The 16,058-nt window shown below is 38.2% G+C and overlaps 1 protein-coding gene and 1 pseudogene across 1 annotated transcript in view; both read right to left on the bottom strand.

The window, feature by feature from the left end:
• Positions 1 to 16,058, bottom strand: part of CRYBG1 (crystallin beta-gamma domain containing 1) — a 266,595-nt gene that overhangs the window by 191,897 nt on the left and 58,640 nt on the right. The gene's annotated exons all lie outside the window — the stretch shown is intronic.
• On the bottom strand, positions 2,666 to 4,224 carry LOC114037135 (annotated as a pseudogene).

The raw sequence follows: 16,058 nt of genomic DNA, 5'->3' as shown, positions 1-16,058 counted from the left end.
TGCCCGAATTTAGTAGTTTCATGTTATATCAACTTCATTTCAAGTATTAATAAGTTGCACAATTGCATTCACTTGAGATTTGCATAATATCAATTTGAATCAAGAGCAATGAATTTGGAGACAGAGGACCTAAGTTTCCAACTCTATTTGTTACTTGTGTAGCCTAGGTAAAATTACTTTACCCGTCTGGACTTGTTTCTTCATCTTTACAATTAGATGACAACAAATGACCTTAAAGCTCCCTTTACCCCTAAATCTATGCTCTTATCAACTCAGGGGGAAAAAAACCCTTGCTATTTGCCGGCAAATCACAGTTTGCTGAGCATGTGCTGGAGCCAGCTCTAACTAGCTGATCATTATTAAATTTTCATTGTGGGAATTTGCTACAAATCAGGGCTTGATTTATTGTTTTGTTGATTGCCTAGGCTGAAAAAAAGTGTTAATGATGTAGAATGAACTCAAAAGTGTTGTTTCCCCCTCCCCCCCATCAAAGCCCTGTTGTAAAACATAACCAGCATACTTCCATATTGCTCTATAAATACTGCTTGTGCCCAGCAGGAGCTCGGGATATAAAAACATCACAAGACTGGAAAATAATAATCATTAACAATAACAACCAAGTACTTTGCATAACATTATTTATGTAACACTTTGAAGTTTGCAAAGTGCTCTATATCCATTATCTCATTTGAGCCTCATAACACCCTGATCTGCAACCCACCTACTTTCTCTAATTTGTTGCGACTCTTGGCCTCAGCAGGTATAAATCCTCCAAAGGCCTTCCTCTGGATGAGTGCTTCTCAAACTGTGCTGCAGGGAACCCCAAAACACACTTATTTTTATTAATAGTTATTGAAAATAATAATATTAAAGGATTTTACTACAAGCGTTCTAGCAAAGTTTTGTTTTTCCAACCTTTGTGGTTTTCTTGTACAATATTCTATGATCTACCCATACTGGTCTATTTCATACTCCATCTTTTATCTCTGTGCCTTTGTATTAGCTGTCTCGTGGAACATGCTCCTTCCTTACCTTACCCAGGCTTATTGGGATCCATGGTTTCCTTCAAGACTCAGTTTAAGGATCCACTTTGAACATATATTTGTCCAGCTATTAGTGCTCTCTTTCTGTAAAAGAGGCCGCTAGGTGGTGCAGTGGATAGAGTGCCAGCCCTGGAGTTGGGAGGACCTGAGTTCAAATCCAGCCTCAGATATTTACTAGCTAACTGTATGACCCTGGGCAAGGCACTTAATCCTGTTGGCCTCAGTATCCTCACCTGTAAAATGAGCTGGAGAAGGAAATGGTAAACCACTCTAATATCTCTACCAAGAAAACCTCAAATGGGGTCACAAAGAGTAGGATATGACCGAAATGACTCAACAAGAACTCCCAAAACTACTTTGTATTTATCTTTTGTATATTTTTATATAGGTACAAGTTCCCCTCCCCCATTATAGTCAAGCTCCTGGAAATCAGCTTTTGCCTTTTTATTCCTTTGTTAGCTCTCAAGAATTCGGAGAGAGGTCAAAACTTAACACAAAGGATTGAATTATCGTAGGCCAGAAAGAGTCATTTTTAGGCTCCTTTCCAGTGTCAGTGCCATTGAATTGGTGAATACTTACTCTGCATGTGTATGTATATCGAGGAAGTCCTTACCTTCCTGCTTCCAACTGACCACTAGAGAACGTTGGGGCCTACTTGCAGGCACAGGGTAACCCAGGAATGAAATGCAGCAGGGGCCTAGGAAGTTGCATCAGTTAAAAGAAAAGTAAGCTTCCAATTTGAATTCTTCTTGGCTGTGACTCTTCTGTGTGGGGTTAAGTTATACACTCTGTCTCTAGCCTCCCTGATAGGGCGGGAAGAAGGCTGTGCTGATTCTCACCAGTCCTCCCCCTGCACCATCCACATGCCATTCCAACATGGAGCATGGGCTCAATCATGTGATTTTGCACCTATGTCCATGGGTATCTTTTCTGCTTTATGATTCCTTTCCTGAGTAGGTGATCGGACATGGTTCTCAAGGTAGATATGACCAAGGTTGGAGGCAATCTTGTGAATTCAAGAGGTCTAGAAGGCATAGGTCAAACTCATGGCAGAGGAGGTTACTGCACCAGAGAGGATTACTACCATGAAGAGAATTGTCCAAGCCTGGCCATTTTACCAACAAAGACCAAAATTTATTTGAACAGTGCCAAGTTGAGGTAAAAGGTAAAATGCCCAATCAGCCATCTTATAAACCAAATATTCTGTTATTATAGGGTAAGTTACTGAATCTCGTTGTAAGTTTGTTTTGCCACTTGTGAGTGTCATATTTAACATTTCTTTTACACACAGTAATAAATAGCTTGTCTCATGCCCCATTCACATTGTACAAATTGTTCAAATCTAGCCTGGGACACTTACTGGTTATGTGACATGGGATGAGTCACTTAACCTCTACCTCATTTTTTTGTTTCTAAAATGGGGATAATGAAGCACCTGCATTCCACAGTTGTTATGAGGCTAAAATGAGATAATATATGTAAAGTGATTTACAGATCTCAAAGTGTTATAAAATGCTAGGTATCATCATCATCATTATTATTATCAAGAATAACTTTTAGGATGGTCGTAGATGGAAACCGTAAGTAAAATTATTCTTAGGGCATTAGGGTATATGTATTAACTAGCTAAAGAGTGTGAGAATATAGATCCTGGCTTTATGTGGTGCTTTATGTGGTGGAGTTGAGGGATAAGCATTTGCTTCACACCAGCCAACTGGGAAGATGTCCATAGACTCTACATCCACAATGTACTCTGGAACAGGAGCTTGCAAGCCTTCCAGGTGAGGCCACATCAACCTTCCCTTCACACTGATGATAGAGGCCACACAGATTCCTCCGGGTTCCTGGGGTTTACAACTTCAAGCTTCATGTTCTTTGTAAAGCTACGGCTGAACAACGTATTTCTGAAACAGAAATGAGGCGCGGCCTCAGCACCATGCTGTTTCTGATAATCTGCCCTGTTGAAATCCTGGCCAGTAAAACCCTTGGGTGGTGTGAGGTTGACTCCATTTTTAAGGCACCACTATACAGGTAAAATCCCTCAAGAATCTGCATGGCACAGCATTGAGAATTTTTTAGCTTCTGGTCTCAAGTCATCAATAGTCACTTGCAAATAATGATTGTTAAAAACCTTAGTCACTGATGAAGGACAGATATTAAAGGGCTCGCTCATATCCACTGCCTCCAGTTTCATACCAACTGTGAAGAAATGGCTTCATACATCCGCATGATCCTTGAACACTTCCATTGGAAGAGGAAATTTTGCAGTATCATTAAGAGATTTTTCCAGAGCACATTTCCATTCAGATGTTGTCTTCAAAGAATAGATTTCTGAAGGTGGGTCCATTCTGTATTTATTCTCTTGACACCAACTGACTGGTCAAAGTCTGTATTCCAAGTAAAACAACCACTGGTCATAGGATTCAGTCTCCTCCAATCCCACATAGCAAAGGCGTAATCTTCCTCCAACATTTTCAATCACACTAACTATCCAGTACTGAAAGGTGTTCTGAGAATCCTGAAGTTCTATTAAGGAATCAACTGTAATGAGGTCTAGAGGGTTTTTCCCTCGCAGAGGACCTTCCAGTAAATTGGCGGGTGCCGTTCGAGAGCCAGTCAACTCATGTATAAGAAAATCCGTCCAGTCTGTGTACTTCTCTTTGATGGCATCTGGTAGCATCAACAACTTGTTGTTCTGAGTACACCATCCCACTGGATGAAGATCAGCCGTCATCACATCACACCAGAAATCGGCCTTTCGATCCTCTCCGTAGCCACAGTAACGCAGCAGCAGGAGTTGTCCACATGTGGTTATGATGGTAGCCACCCAATAGGTGTTCTTGTTAGCTACTTCTAGCTTCATCCCAGGCTGGAAGCTGCTCTGAAGGCTGATTTCCACATGTTTGAATGATGTATGAGGGGCAGCAACTGCACCTGTTTCTTCCAAATATTCACCCCAATTAAAGTCAGGATCTTCCATGCTGGAACCTTCATCTGAATCACATTCATTGTTACCATTGGCTGGACTGTTACATTTCTCCAATGACAAACGTGAAGTCTCTCGCATGTTGGAATCCAAAGACGCACTGCTCTCCATTCAAGGAAAACTATCATCTGCTCCCTATTTCATTCTGCAGAAAGAGTTTCCTGGATGAAGTTTTGGGTTTTTTTTTCCCAGTCTCTAAAAGGGCAAAGCCCCCCTCAGCTCAGTTGTGAAGAGGCGATCTGTGTGTGTATGTCTTTCTCCCTCTCCCCTTCTCTCTCTCTCTCTCTTTCCCTTTGCTCGCTCACGCTCTCTCTCTCCTCTCCCTCCTGTTCTCTCACTACAGACTCCTTTTTTTTTAGGTTAAGGGAGTCTGTTTAATTTCAAACAAAAATCAGCACTATATAAACAAAAATGAAAATTTACCTCAAAAATCCAAAGCCTATAATGAAATCTGTAGTCGTTCACTAAATTACAAGAAATTTGAATAACAGCAACAAAATGGCACATAAAATGAAGTTTGCCATCTGAGGCAGCTTAAAGCAAGTTAAAAAGTTAGACAAAATGTTACAAAATAACCTTTTCAATAGCCAGTTGCAAATATTTCAAAGCAAATATCTGGGTACAGAACAGGGAATAGGCTCAATCACTGTGGACCCAGCAACAATTCTTCAAAAGTAAATATAAGGGGCATCAAGGTGGCCTTGGAGTCAGGAAGACCTGAGTTCAAATCTGACCTCAGACACTTGATACTTACTAGCTGTATGTCCCTGGGCAAGTTACTTAACCTCAACTGCCTCACCAAAAAAAAAAAGATTAAATATATAAGGGGTGTCTGTAAAATGCTCTAGAGAAACCAGCCCAAAAGTGTACCTACCCCCTCTCTAGGGCCCAGAATGCCCCAGTGACTTCAAGTATCCTAAGAAGAAAGATGTCTCAGGTAAGGAGAAAGCTAAGGCAAACTCAATGACAAAGAGAAGAGCTCCTGCTAGGAACAGATTTTCCAGTCCCCGTGACACAACAGTTGGCAATCTTCTAAATAAAACGCCTCTTCGGCAGTAGTCAGGATATGAGCAGCAGTGACAGACAGAGAAAAACTTCAGTGGCCATCCCCTTACCTAATCTAATAGATACCAATGTACTTACCTCAAATCTCCAGTTCTCAATTTCTTTTTCCTAATTCCTTAGGACTTAGTTTTACATCATCCCCAGGTGTCACCAAATATCTCACCAATATCTCACCAATATCTCAAATATCCTGGAAGTTTTCCTTGGCTAGCTTCCAAGACAATATTTTTTTTGTTTGTTTTTGGGGGGTTTTTTTGAGGTATTTTTTTTGGTTAGGCAATGGGGTTAAGTGACTTGCCCAGGGTCATACAGCTAAGTAAGTGTTATGTGTCTGAGGCTGGATTTGAACTCAGATCCTCTTGACTCCAAGACCAGAGCTCTATCCACTGTGCCACCTAGATAACCCCTGTTTTGTTTAATTTCCAATACTCTCTGTTTCACTTCCAGGCCTCACTTTATTTTCCCTAATTCCTTAGGCCATTCTTGAGGGCCACATGCAGCCTCACCCCTGCCTTAGGCTAATGCATATACTATATGGCAGGGTGAATGTGTGGCTTCAGATTTTTGTGTGTTGGTGTTCAGTCTTGTCTGACTCTCCATGACGAAATACTTCTTGGCAAAAATACTGAAGCAGTTTGCCATTTCCTTCTCCAGCTCATTTTACACATGAGGAAATGAGTCAAACAGGGTTAAGTGACTCGCCCAGGGTCACACAGCTAGTGTCTGAAGACAGATTTGAACTCAGGAAGAGGAGTATTCTTGACTTCAGGCCTGGCACTCCATTCACTGCACCATCTAGTTGCCCATTCTAGAGTCATAGTACCTGGGTTCAAATCCCTCTCGTGACACCTGCTACCTATGTGACCTTGGAAAAATCACTTAACACACTGATTCCTTACCTATAAGAGATGAGGGGGATGGACAAGAGCAGAGGTGTCAAACGATGTTTGCAAAACTCCTGAGTGTGACCTGAACTAGATTAAAATGTAATTGGGAAATGCTTAGCAAAGTAAAAATGCAATGCAACAAAGATAATGTTAATTTGTGGTTTTCTAGGTCAATGAGCAACCTGCAAGGATTCATTTTTACAGTTATCCCTTCCACGATTCAACTTTCCCCATCAGGGTTTGATATACCTCAGGTTGGCATAGGAAATTAGGTGGGAATTTTTGGAGAGTTTTGCAGAAGCTTCGAATGACACTTGAAGGCCAGCAGATAACACAGAAAAAGTTTAGAAGGCCAGAAATGCATAAAATATATACATAGTATTATATAATAGCAACCCAAATTTTATAATAAGGTACTGTAAACATCCCATAAAAGAAAAAGAAAAAATTCAGATTTCTTCTCTGGTATGAAGGGAGGACCAAAAATTTTTATATGAATTTTCTGGAACACAGGGGCACCGCAGCCCTAACTCACTTGAAGTGGAAGGAATGACTGCATTTGAATTTGACACTATTGGATTAGATGCCCTCTGATGTGTCTTCTAGCTCTAAATTCATATATAATTTCAAGCTACTTTATTCTGTTTAAATATATTTGTACTACTTGCTATAAGCTCAATTGTTTTCAGTTGTGTCCAACTCTCTGTGATCTCATTTAGTGTTTTCTTGGCAAAGATAGTGGAGTGGTTTACCATGTCCTTCTACAGTGTGTCCTCATTTTACAGATGAGGAACTGAGGCAAACAGGGTTAAGTGACTTGCCTAGGGTCACACAGCTAGTAAGTGTCTGAGGCCAGATTAGAACTCAGATCTACCTGACTCCAGGCCTGGTAATTCTATCCACTGCACCACCTAGCTGACCCCAAAATATATATATATATATATATTTAACAAAAAATTTAGGCTACCTTTTTGTATAGATATGTCTTCCCTCACCCTACTGGGCCTTAATAAAATGACAAGGCTCTGTTAAAAAAGAGAGAACATAATGGACTTGGAGTTAGATGTGGATTTGAGTATTACCTCCATCAAATACCAGCTCAGTGACCGGTAGGCATGTTATTTTATTTGTCTGAGTCCCCATTTCTTCTTTTTTTTAATTTAATTTTTATCCACTTTGAACTTAAATATGAAAAGACAAAAAAAGAAAGAAAATTCCTGTGTACACAGCATAACATAAAAAGAGGATTCAATATAAAACCATGAATTTCCATTTCACAGTTTACTTTTTTTGAAAAACCATGCACAGTTATGCCTTTCACACTGCAGGGGTTAGAGGTGCAGCACCCCCACCCTCTAGAAAATCCACATAAAAAATTTTGGCCCTCCTTTGGTACTAGAGAAGAAGTCTGAATTTTTTTCTTTTTCTTTTTATGGGGTGTTTATAGTACCTTATTGTAAGATTTGGGTAAGGTATTTGGTTATAGCCTCTGTGTTGTCTACTGGCCTTTGCATGTCATCTGGGGCTCCTCCCCCCAAATTCCTATTTAATTTCTTATGCCTACCCGCAATCTATCAAAACCACGATGGGAAAAGGCCTGATGTAGAAGGAATAACTGTAATAAATACTGCATTTAGTAAAGCTGTCCTGCTTTTCTGTGCTTCCTTGTTTTCTTTTGTTTTCTGCTGTATACTTTTTTTTTTCCCTCTCTCCCTACCCCACTCTAGAGAAGGCCACCATTTGATACATATATGCATATATATGTAAAACCATACTACACATGCTTCTGTTTAACAGTTCTTTCTCTGGATGTGGATAGCCTCTTCCTTCATTGGTCCTTTGGAGATGATTTGAGTACAATACTCAAAATGACTTGGTTGTTCAAAGTTGTTCTTAGAACCATATTGCTGTTACTGTGTACAATGTTCTCTTGCATCTGCTCATTTCACTTTTCGTTATTTCATACTCTATTTCTTTTTGGAATGATAACATTTGTATTCCTTAGTTCGTAGTGTTACCAAAAACCAACAATAATAGCTTTGTATACCTTTAAAGTGTTACAAATGTAAATCATCCCTCTTTGTTTAGACTGTAAACTCGGAGAAGACAAGAGTAAACATTTATATGCCATATCTGGAGAGGTATACAGACAAATATAGTTTGATACAATATCCTACAGTGATGAATAGGCTGGTGTGGTGGTACAAGAACAGAAGTGCAAGTCACAGGGCCTGGTTTCAAATCCTGAGTGTGTCTGTTACTAGCTCTGTGGCACATTTAGCTCAATTCTCTGAGACTCAGCTTCCTTGTCTTTAAAGTAAAAGGTTAGACACTACTCCACAGTGGCCTGATGAAGTATACTACCCACCTCCTGACAGCAGGGTGACAGACTCAAGTTACAACATGAACCAGGAGTTTTCATGTGTGGCAAATGATAATAATAATGGTAGCTAGCATTTATATAGAGGCAGCTAGGAGGCACAGTGGATAGAGTGACAAGACTCTTCTGAGTTCAAATCTGGTTTCAGACACTAGCTGTGTGACCTTGGACAAGTCACTTAACCCTGTTTGCCTCAGTTTCCTCATCTATAAAATGAACTGCAGAAGGAAATGGAAAACCATTCCAGTATCTTTGCCAAGAAAACCCCAAATGGGATCATGAAAAGTCAGACATGACTAAAAAATGACTGAACCTCAGCAGCATTTATTACAGTGTTTTAAGATTTTCAAAGTGTTTTTTTTTATAAACATTATCTTATTTAATCCTGACAGCAACCCTGGAAAGTAGGTGTTATTATTATCTCCATTTCACAGATGGGGAAACTGAGGCAGAAAGACTCGGCCAGGCCCACACAGCCAGCAAGTATTTGAGGCTGGATTTGAACTCAGGTTTTCCTAACTCGAGGTCCAGCACTCTATCCATCGTACCTCCCAGAAAATATGCGAATTTGTTTTGCTTGACTATGCTTATTTGTTTTGAGGATTATTGTTGCTGTTTCTTCATTGGGGATAGCATTTGAAGGAAATGGGGAGCTAGGGATAACAGTACCCCAAAAAAGTATCATTGAAGCATTTTAAAATATGCATAAAAGAAAACAAACACATTCACAAAGAAATAAAGACAAACAGGAAAGTTTTGCAAATAATATGTTGGATTACATAAATACATATATATATGGATATATACATATAATACTTAAAACAAGCTGTAGAAAATAATCTCAGTTTCATATATAATCTTTCTATTCTACTTTATAGGTGAAAATGCCCTTTTCTGAGGGTATTTGTGACATTTATAATACTTTTTTTTAATAAGAGGTTGGACTAATGTACTTCTGAAGTATGTATTTAGATACTGAATACTGAAGTATTTAGAAGTACTTCTAAACCTATGATTCTATGAATAATTTCAGTTTCCATAAAAGCTTTCTAAATTGAGGGCCAATGGGCAGCTAGGTAGCACGTTTAATAAAGCACTGGGCCCTAGAGTCAAGAGGACCTGAGTTCAAATCCAGCCTCAGACACTTGACACTTCCTAGCTGTGTGACCCTAGGCAAGTGACTTAATCCCATTGCCTAGCCAAAAAACCAAAAACAATAAATTGAGGAACAAAAAGCTCCTGACCATGAGAAATTTCCCCAAGATCATAATCATGATCTTGGCAGATAAACTATGGTGAGGTCCCCAACTGTGAATATTGCTATTTCTCTCACCATTTATAAATCCAACTTATCAAACATGTCTGTTGGCTATTCTCCCTTATCCAAGCCAATACTGATTGAGCAATGGATACACAAATTATGGTACATGAATGTAATGGAATATTATTGTGAGTGTGATGAAGATAAAGGAAATGATGCAAAGTAAAGTAAGAAGAGTCAAGAAAACAATATACACAATAATTACAACAATATAAATGAACAAAGAAGAGACAATAGAAGATATGTACTGGAATGAACAATTTCTACCATGTTCCTAGCTGCTGAAGCTTGGCAGCACAGCGGAGAGGGTCCTGAACTTGGAGTTAGGAAGACTTAATATCCTTGGATATTTAATAGCTGTGTGACCTTGGGCAAGTCACTTCTCTGTGCCTCAGTTTCTTTACCTGTAAAAGGGGGAATAATAATAATAATAATAGCACCTGCTTCACAGGGCTGTCATGAAGATCAAATGAGATAACATATATAAAGTGCTTTCCAAACCTTAGAGTGCTTATATAAATGGTAGCTATTATTATTATTTACTTATATATCTGTTAAGTGCTATTTCCCCCATTCTTTTCTTCCTAAAAAGATATCCAAGTCTAATGCATTTTTTAAAGGGGTGGGGGAAGGGGAAACCTGGTCTGTGATTTTACTGGGGCTGGGAACCTCCAGGAAGGAAACACCTTTTAACCATTAAGATCTGTACCTGCTTTGCAGTCTATAGTCTTTGTAGCCTGAGGGCACTCGGAGGTTAATCTAATGCATTTTAAAACTGAGTTGTGGGTTTTTTTTGGTAAATTTCTCCCAAATCTTCTCCCTACTTATAATTTTCCAAAACCAGCAGGAAGCCATGCAAATGATATTAATGAAGGTACAAAGCAGGACACCAAAGATGATTCAATCCTTGAAGAATCTAGGTTATAATTATAATTGAGTGTTTATTTGAATTTTATTCTCAGAAAGCTTCACAAAAAAAATGCATCGACGAGCCAGAAAGCATTTTGCTAATACTGATATGAAATCTTCATTTAGTAATGTCATTATGAGGGTCATCAGCAATAATACACATTAAATATTGTCTCTGCCCACAGATCCTTACAATTTAATCCACACAACAAACAACCAAAAGAAACCTCTCCCAGTCACAGTACGTGGGAGTACAGTACTATGGGTGGTACCAACATCCTGTAGCTTCCACCCATTGATAACAATTGGTTTTAGTGAGGCTTGGGTGGGCCTTACACCAGGTCTTAAACTCTTGTTGGAATTCCTAATTAATCAGGTTGCTACAGTATGTTGGGCTTACATTCCATGCTGGAGAAACAGTGCAAGAGGCACTATTTAATAGGCGAGAACAACAATTTCACAAACAATTTAACTGGAAGAATTTAATACCCAAACATATTAAGGCACAATAAACCACAAAACATAATAGGTATTGTTGGAACATATTACCCCCCCCTCTACTTATACTCATACCTTAAATATGTGTGGATTTCATCCATATGGGTATTTGCTCCTTCCATGAGTTGCTATGTCTGTATAAAATCATTATCAATCTTTTGGTGAGGCCTACTGCTAGGCCTTATTAACAGGTTTTTAGTTTTTTGGTTTTGGTTTTTTTTTTCTTCATTTTTTGTAAGGCCTGCCAAAGCTGTGGTCTGTTGGCATAGCCTTCAAGGTCCCAAAGTTATCTCCATCATTATTATCACCACCACAAAGCATTTATTAAGCACCAGTATATAGCAAGGTATATACCAAGTATATACCAAGCATAATATTAAGTGTTGGAAATACTAAGAAATACTAAGAAATCTGCTTTCAAGGAGCTCACTTCTAATGGAGGAGATAACACGCAAACAACTATGTAAGGAAAAGATACGAAGAGAGTAAATGGTAAACAATCTCAGAGAAAGGCACTAGCAGTAGACAGGATTCAGAAAGGTCTCTTGCAAAAGAAATGTGAGCCGAGTCAGAGAATTCAGAAGACAGAGGCAAGAAGGGATAGCATCCCAGGGATTGGGGATGGCCAGTGAAAAGATACAGAGAGAGGCAGCTAGGTGGCACAGTGAATAGAGCACCAGTCCTGGAGTCAGGAGGACCTGAGTTCAAATTCGATCTCAGACAGTTGACACTTACTAGTTGTGTGACCCTGGGCAAGTCATTTAACCCCCATTGCCTAGCAAAAAAAGACAGGAAAGAAAAGATACAGAGACAGAATGGCATGTGTAAGGACCAGCATGAAAGACCCATGTTGCTGGATCATAGAGTACATGGAAGGGAGTAAAGTGTAAGAAGACTGGAAAGTTAGGAAGGGGACAGTTTGCCAGACAGAAGAGTCTACATCTGATCTTGGAAGTAATAGGGAACCACTTTAGTTTATAACATTTATTGAGGGTGACATGGTCAGACCTACGTTTTAGGAATGTTACTTTAGTAGCTAAATGGAAAGAATGGAGTAGGGAGAGCCTTGAGGCAAGGAGACCAGCTGGAAGGCTACAAAAATAAATGACTAATATGTTGACATCCATTGACCCAGAGATTTCACTAGCAGGCATATATTCCCCAAAGAGGTTATTAATAAGAAGAAAGTGTCCCTATACACCGAAATATTTATAAGCAGCATTTTTTTGTGATAGCAAAGAACTGAGAGGAAGAAAGCAAATATCCATCAATTGGGGAATGGCTAAGCAAATTGAATTACATGCTTGTAATGCAATATTACTGTGATGTGAGAAATGATGAAGAGAAGCATGGAAAGACTTTCATGATCTGGTGCAAAATGATATAAGGAGAGCCAAGAAAACAATATTCCGATGGACTTCAGCAATGTAAGTGGAAATCAACAATCACACACACAAAAAAATGAAAAACAAATGTTGCAAAATTATAAAGAACAAGCATGACCTCAACGAAAAGATTATGAGAAGACATTCCTGCTCTACTCTTTTGAAGAGGTGAGGAGTTGGGAGGTGGGGAGGAGGAGAGGCCCAGGATGTGAGACATAGTATACATTTTCAGATGTTTTTTAATGGACTGTTTAGTTTTGCTGATTTCTCTTGTCTTTTTCATTTAGAAACATTATTTGTTGTAAGAGATGACTCTCTGGAAGGGGAAGAAAAGATTCTAGGGTAAATTCTGGTGATATAAAAAACAAAAGATACCAGTATTTTTTTTTAAAGCCTAGTACCATAGCCCAGGCAAGAGGTGATGAGGGCCTCCATCAAAGATAATGGCTGTGTGAGTAGAGAGAAAAGGACATATAGGAGAGATGTTGTGAGGATAGAAATGACAAGATTTAGTGACATTAGATAGGTAGAATAAGTATGAGTGAGGAGGTGAGGATGACACCAACATTTTGATCTGGGAAAATGGGAGGATAGTGGTTTCCTTAATAGTAACAGGAAGTTGGTAAGAAGGGGACCTTTAAATAAAAGCTCATAAGGCCTGTTTTGGACACGTTGTGTTGTAGATGTCTAAGGAACATCTAGTTCAAGATGCCCATGAGGCCCTATAGGAGAACTTAGATACTTATATACAAAATGAGAGACAAATTCATCCAATAAAGTCCTATGCAGCTGGTTTGACATGTGATCTCCATTTATCCTAGTGAATTTAAAGATTTTTTTTCCTTATCATTACATTTTTGAAGCTTGATAATTATGTGCCATGAAGAAATTAACTCTAAAGTCTCTTCTTGCTGGAATTCATTAGATTTTCTTTCTCTTTGCAGAGTGGAATATTGGTTGCTTTTGACAACTATGGGCAATTTTCTTGCACAATTTTCTAAAGTGGAATAATCAGATTCTTTTCTTCTTTAATGTCTGGGATCTCAAAAATTCTGAGAGGTCCTATCTTTTATCCATATTCTAAGTCCAACATTTTAATTTGCATTGCTTCAATATCTTTTTTCAGAGGAGTTATTTTTCTCTTTCAGTTCCTTCAACTACTTTATCTGCTGCTGCTTTGTGTTTTCATTGTTATAATCCAGCTTTGGTTGTGTCCACTGACAAATTTTCAAATTCGTAACACTGGTAAGTTTTACTATTGTCTCTTCTCAAGATTTTTAAATGGCCTTCTTTTAATTCCTTGTAATTTAAAACAATAACTCTTTCTTGAGTTCTTGGAATGTGTTTTTTATTTGATTATTTCTTAGTTTTTCTTGTGTTATTTTAGATGTAACTTCAGATACTTTTATGTGTTGAGACAATTAGGTAGCATTGTGGATAGAATGCTCGCCTTGGACTCAAGAAGAATTAAGTTCAAATCTGGCCTAAGACACTTACTAGCTGTGTGATTCTGGGCAAGCTACTTAACCTCTGTCTTTCTCAATTTCCCCATTTACAAAATGGAAATAATAACAGCCTACATCCCAGGGTTGTCTTGAGGATAAAATGAAATATGGGTAAAGGGCCTTGCAAATCATAATGCTCTAAATAAATGCTATCTCAATTTTTTTCTGGTGCATCTTCTATTCCAAATAACTTTTTATTGAATAAGATGTTGATATGCTTAGTGTCTTTTTGATAAATTTTCATTATCTTGTAAAAATTTCTAGCAATTTTGCTTCTTTTAAGCATTTCTATTGTTATTTTTGAGAGAAGAGATATCATAAGATCTTGGTTCCTGCTTCAGGCATCCAACTCCAATACTTTTCCTAGCTGATTTTTTTTTTCTTTTAACATGCAGCTCACATTTCAATCACAAGTGTTTTCAAGATCTGGACACTTCAGAAATTGTAGACTATGGGGAGAAAGGAACTGCACTGGAATGAAAGGGGTTGGTGTTCCTTTAGCTACCTATTTAAACAAATGTTTACCAATGCTGCTATTAACCATTTCATTGAATTTTAGGAAAACAAACGAGTTTTAGGATAAGTGGGTTTTAGGATAACAAATAAGAAAAAATAAATTGAAACTATTTCTCAGTAGCCCAAAGTCATATCAACTTGTACTAAAATCAAGATCAGTCATTTTCATAGATATCATTCAAGGAAAACTTGGGAGTGACAATTATGTAGATGGCACTTGATTCCCCATAGGTACCCTTTCACTCAGCATCAGAATACACAGAAAATTAAAGGAGGTATATTTTGACAATGAAATTTAAATTTCAGGGCCTAACTGCCTTTCCCTCTCAAGTGGATACATGAATAAAGGGTGTTCCAGTTACTTTTTCTAAACACTACATAGGACAGTTCTATTTTCATAATTTCCCCCCAAGATGGTTTCAGAAAAACCTGTGAAGATTTGTATGAACTGACACAAAGTGAAGTAAGCAGAACCAGGAGAACAATTTATTCAATAGCAGCATTATTGAAAAAATAATCAATTCTGAAAGACTTAGTTACTCTGATTAACACAATGACCAATCACAGTTCCAAAGGACTCATGATGAAACATGCTATGCACCTCCAGAAAGAGAACTGATGCTCTCAGAAGGCAGATAGAAACATATTTTCTTCTATTTCTTTTTCTTGTTGTTTTTTTTTTCTTGGACTATGGCTAATGTGGAAATTTGTTTTGCAAGTCTATATATATTTGCAATGGTCTTTATTTTTATTGCCTTCTCAATGGGTAGGGGAGGAGAATGAAGGAGGGATAGAATTTGGAACTGAAAATAAAATAAAACTGAATTTTTAAAAAAGACTAGAAAGGTCTAGTTTATCATTTAGAAGTGTGATATTAAAGGGCTATGTAGGTTTTCACTGGAAAAAGTAGTCATTCTAGGTCTTTGTTAACATTTTATTTTTGTTTTCAGTCATGTCTGACTCTTTGTGACCCCATTTGAAGTTTTCTTGACAAAAGAGTGGTTTCCTATTTCCTTCTCCAGTTCATTTTACAGATGAGGAAACTGGGTTTAAGGAAACAGGGTTAAGTGACTTGCCCAAGGTCACACAGCTAGTAAGTGTCTGAGGCCAGATTTGAACTCAGAAAGATGAGTCTTCCTAACTCCAGGCAGGTCTGACACTCTATCTATTGAGACACCTAGCTGCCCCTTGTCAACACTGTAGTCATTTAAATCCTGGGAAGATTTATATGAACTGATGCAAAGTGAGCAGAATCAGAAAGACATTGTATACAGTGACAAGAATATTGTAATGATGATTAAGTGTGAGAGACTTAGCTGTTCTGATCATTTTAATGATCCAAGACAGTTCCTAAGGGCTTATGATGAAAAATGCTCTCCACCTCCAGAGAAACAACTGATGAAGTCTGAGTGCAAACTGAAGCATAACTTTTTTCACTTTCTTTGTTTTTCTTGATTTTTTTGTGTGTGACATGGCTAATATGGAAGTATGTTTTGCATGATTTCACATATATAACTGATATCACATTGCTTGCCTTCTCAACAGGTGGGAGTGAGAGAATTT

Source organism: Vombatus ursinus, unplaced genomic scaffold (genome assembly GCF_900497805.2).
Source record: "Vombatus ursinus unplaced genomic scaffold, bare-nosed wombat genome assembly UNPS02000582.1, whole genome shotgun sequence".
In the NCBI taxonomy this organism is placed as follows: Eukaryota; Metazoa; Chordata; class Mammalia; order Diprotodontia; family Vombatidae; genus Vombatus; species Vombatus ursinus.
This window is presented reverse-complemented; position numbering and strand designations above follow the sequence as displayed.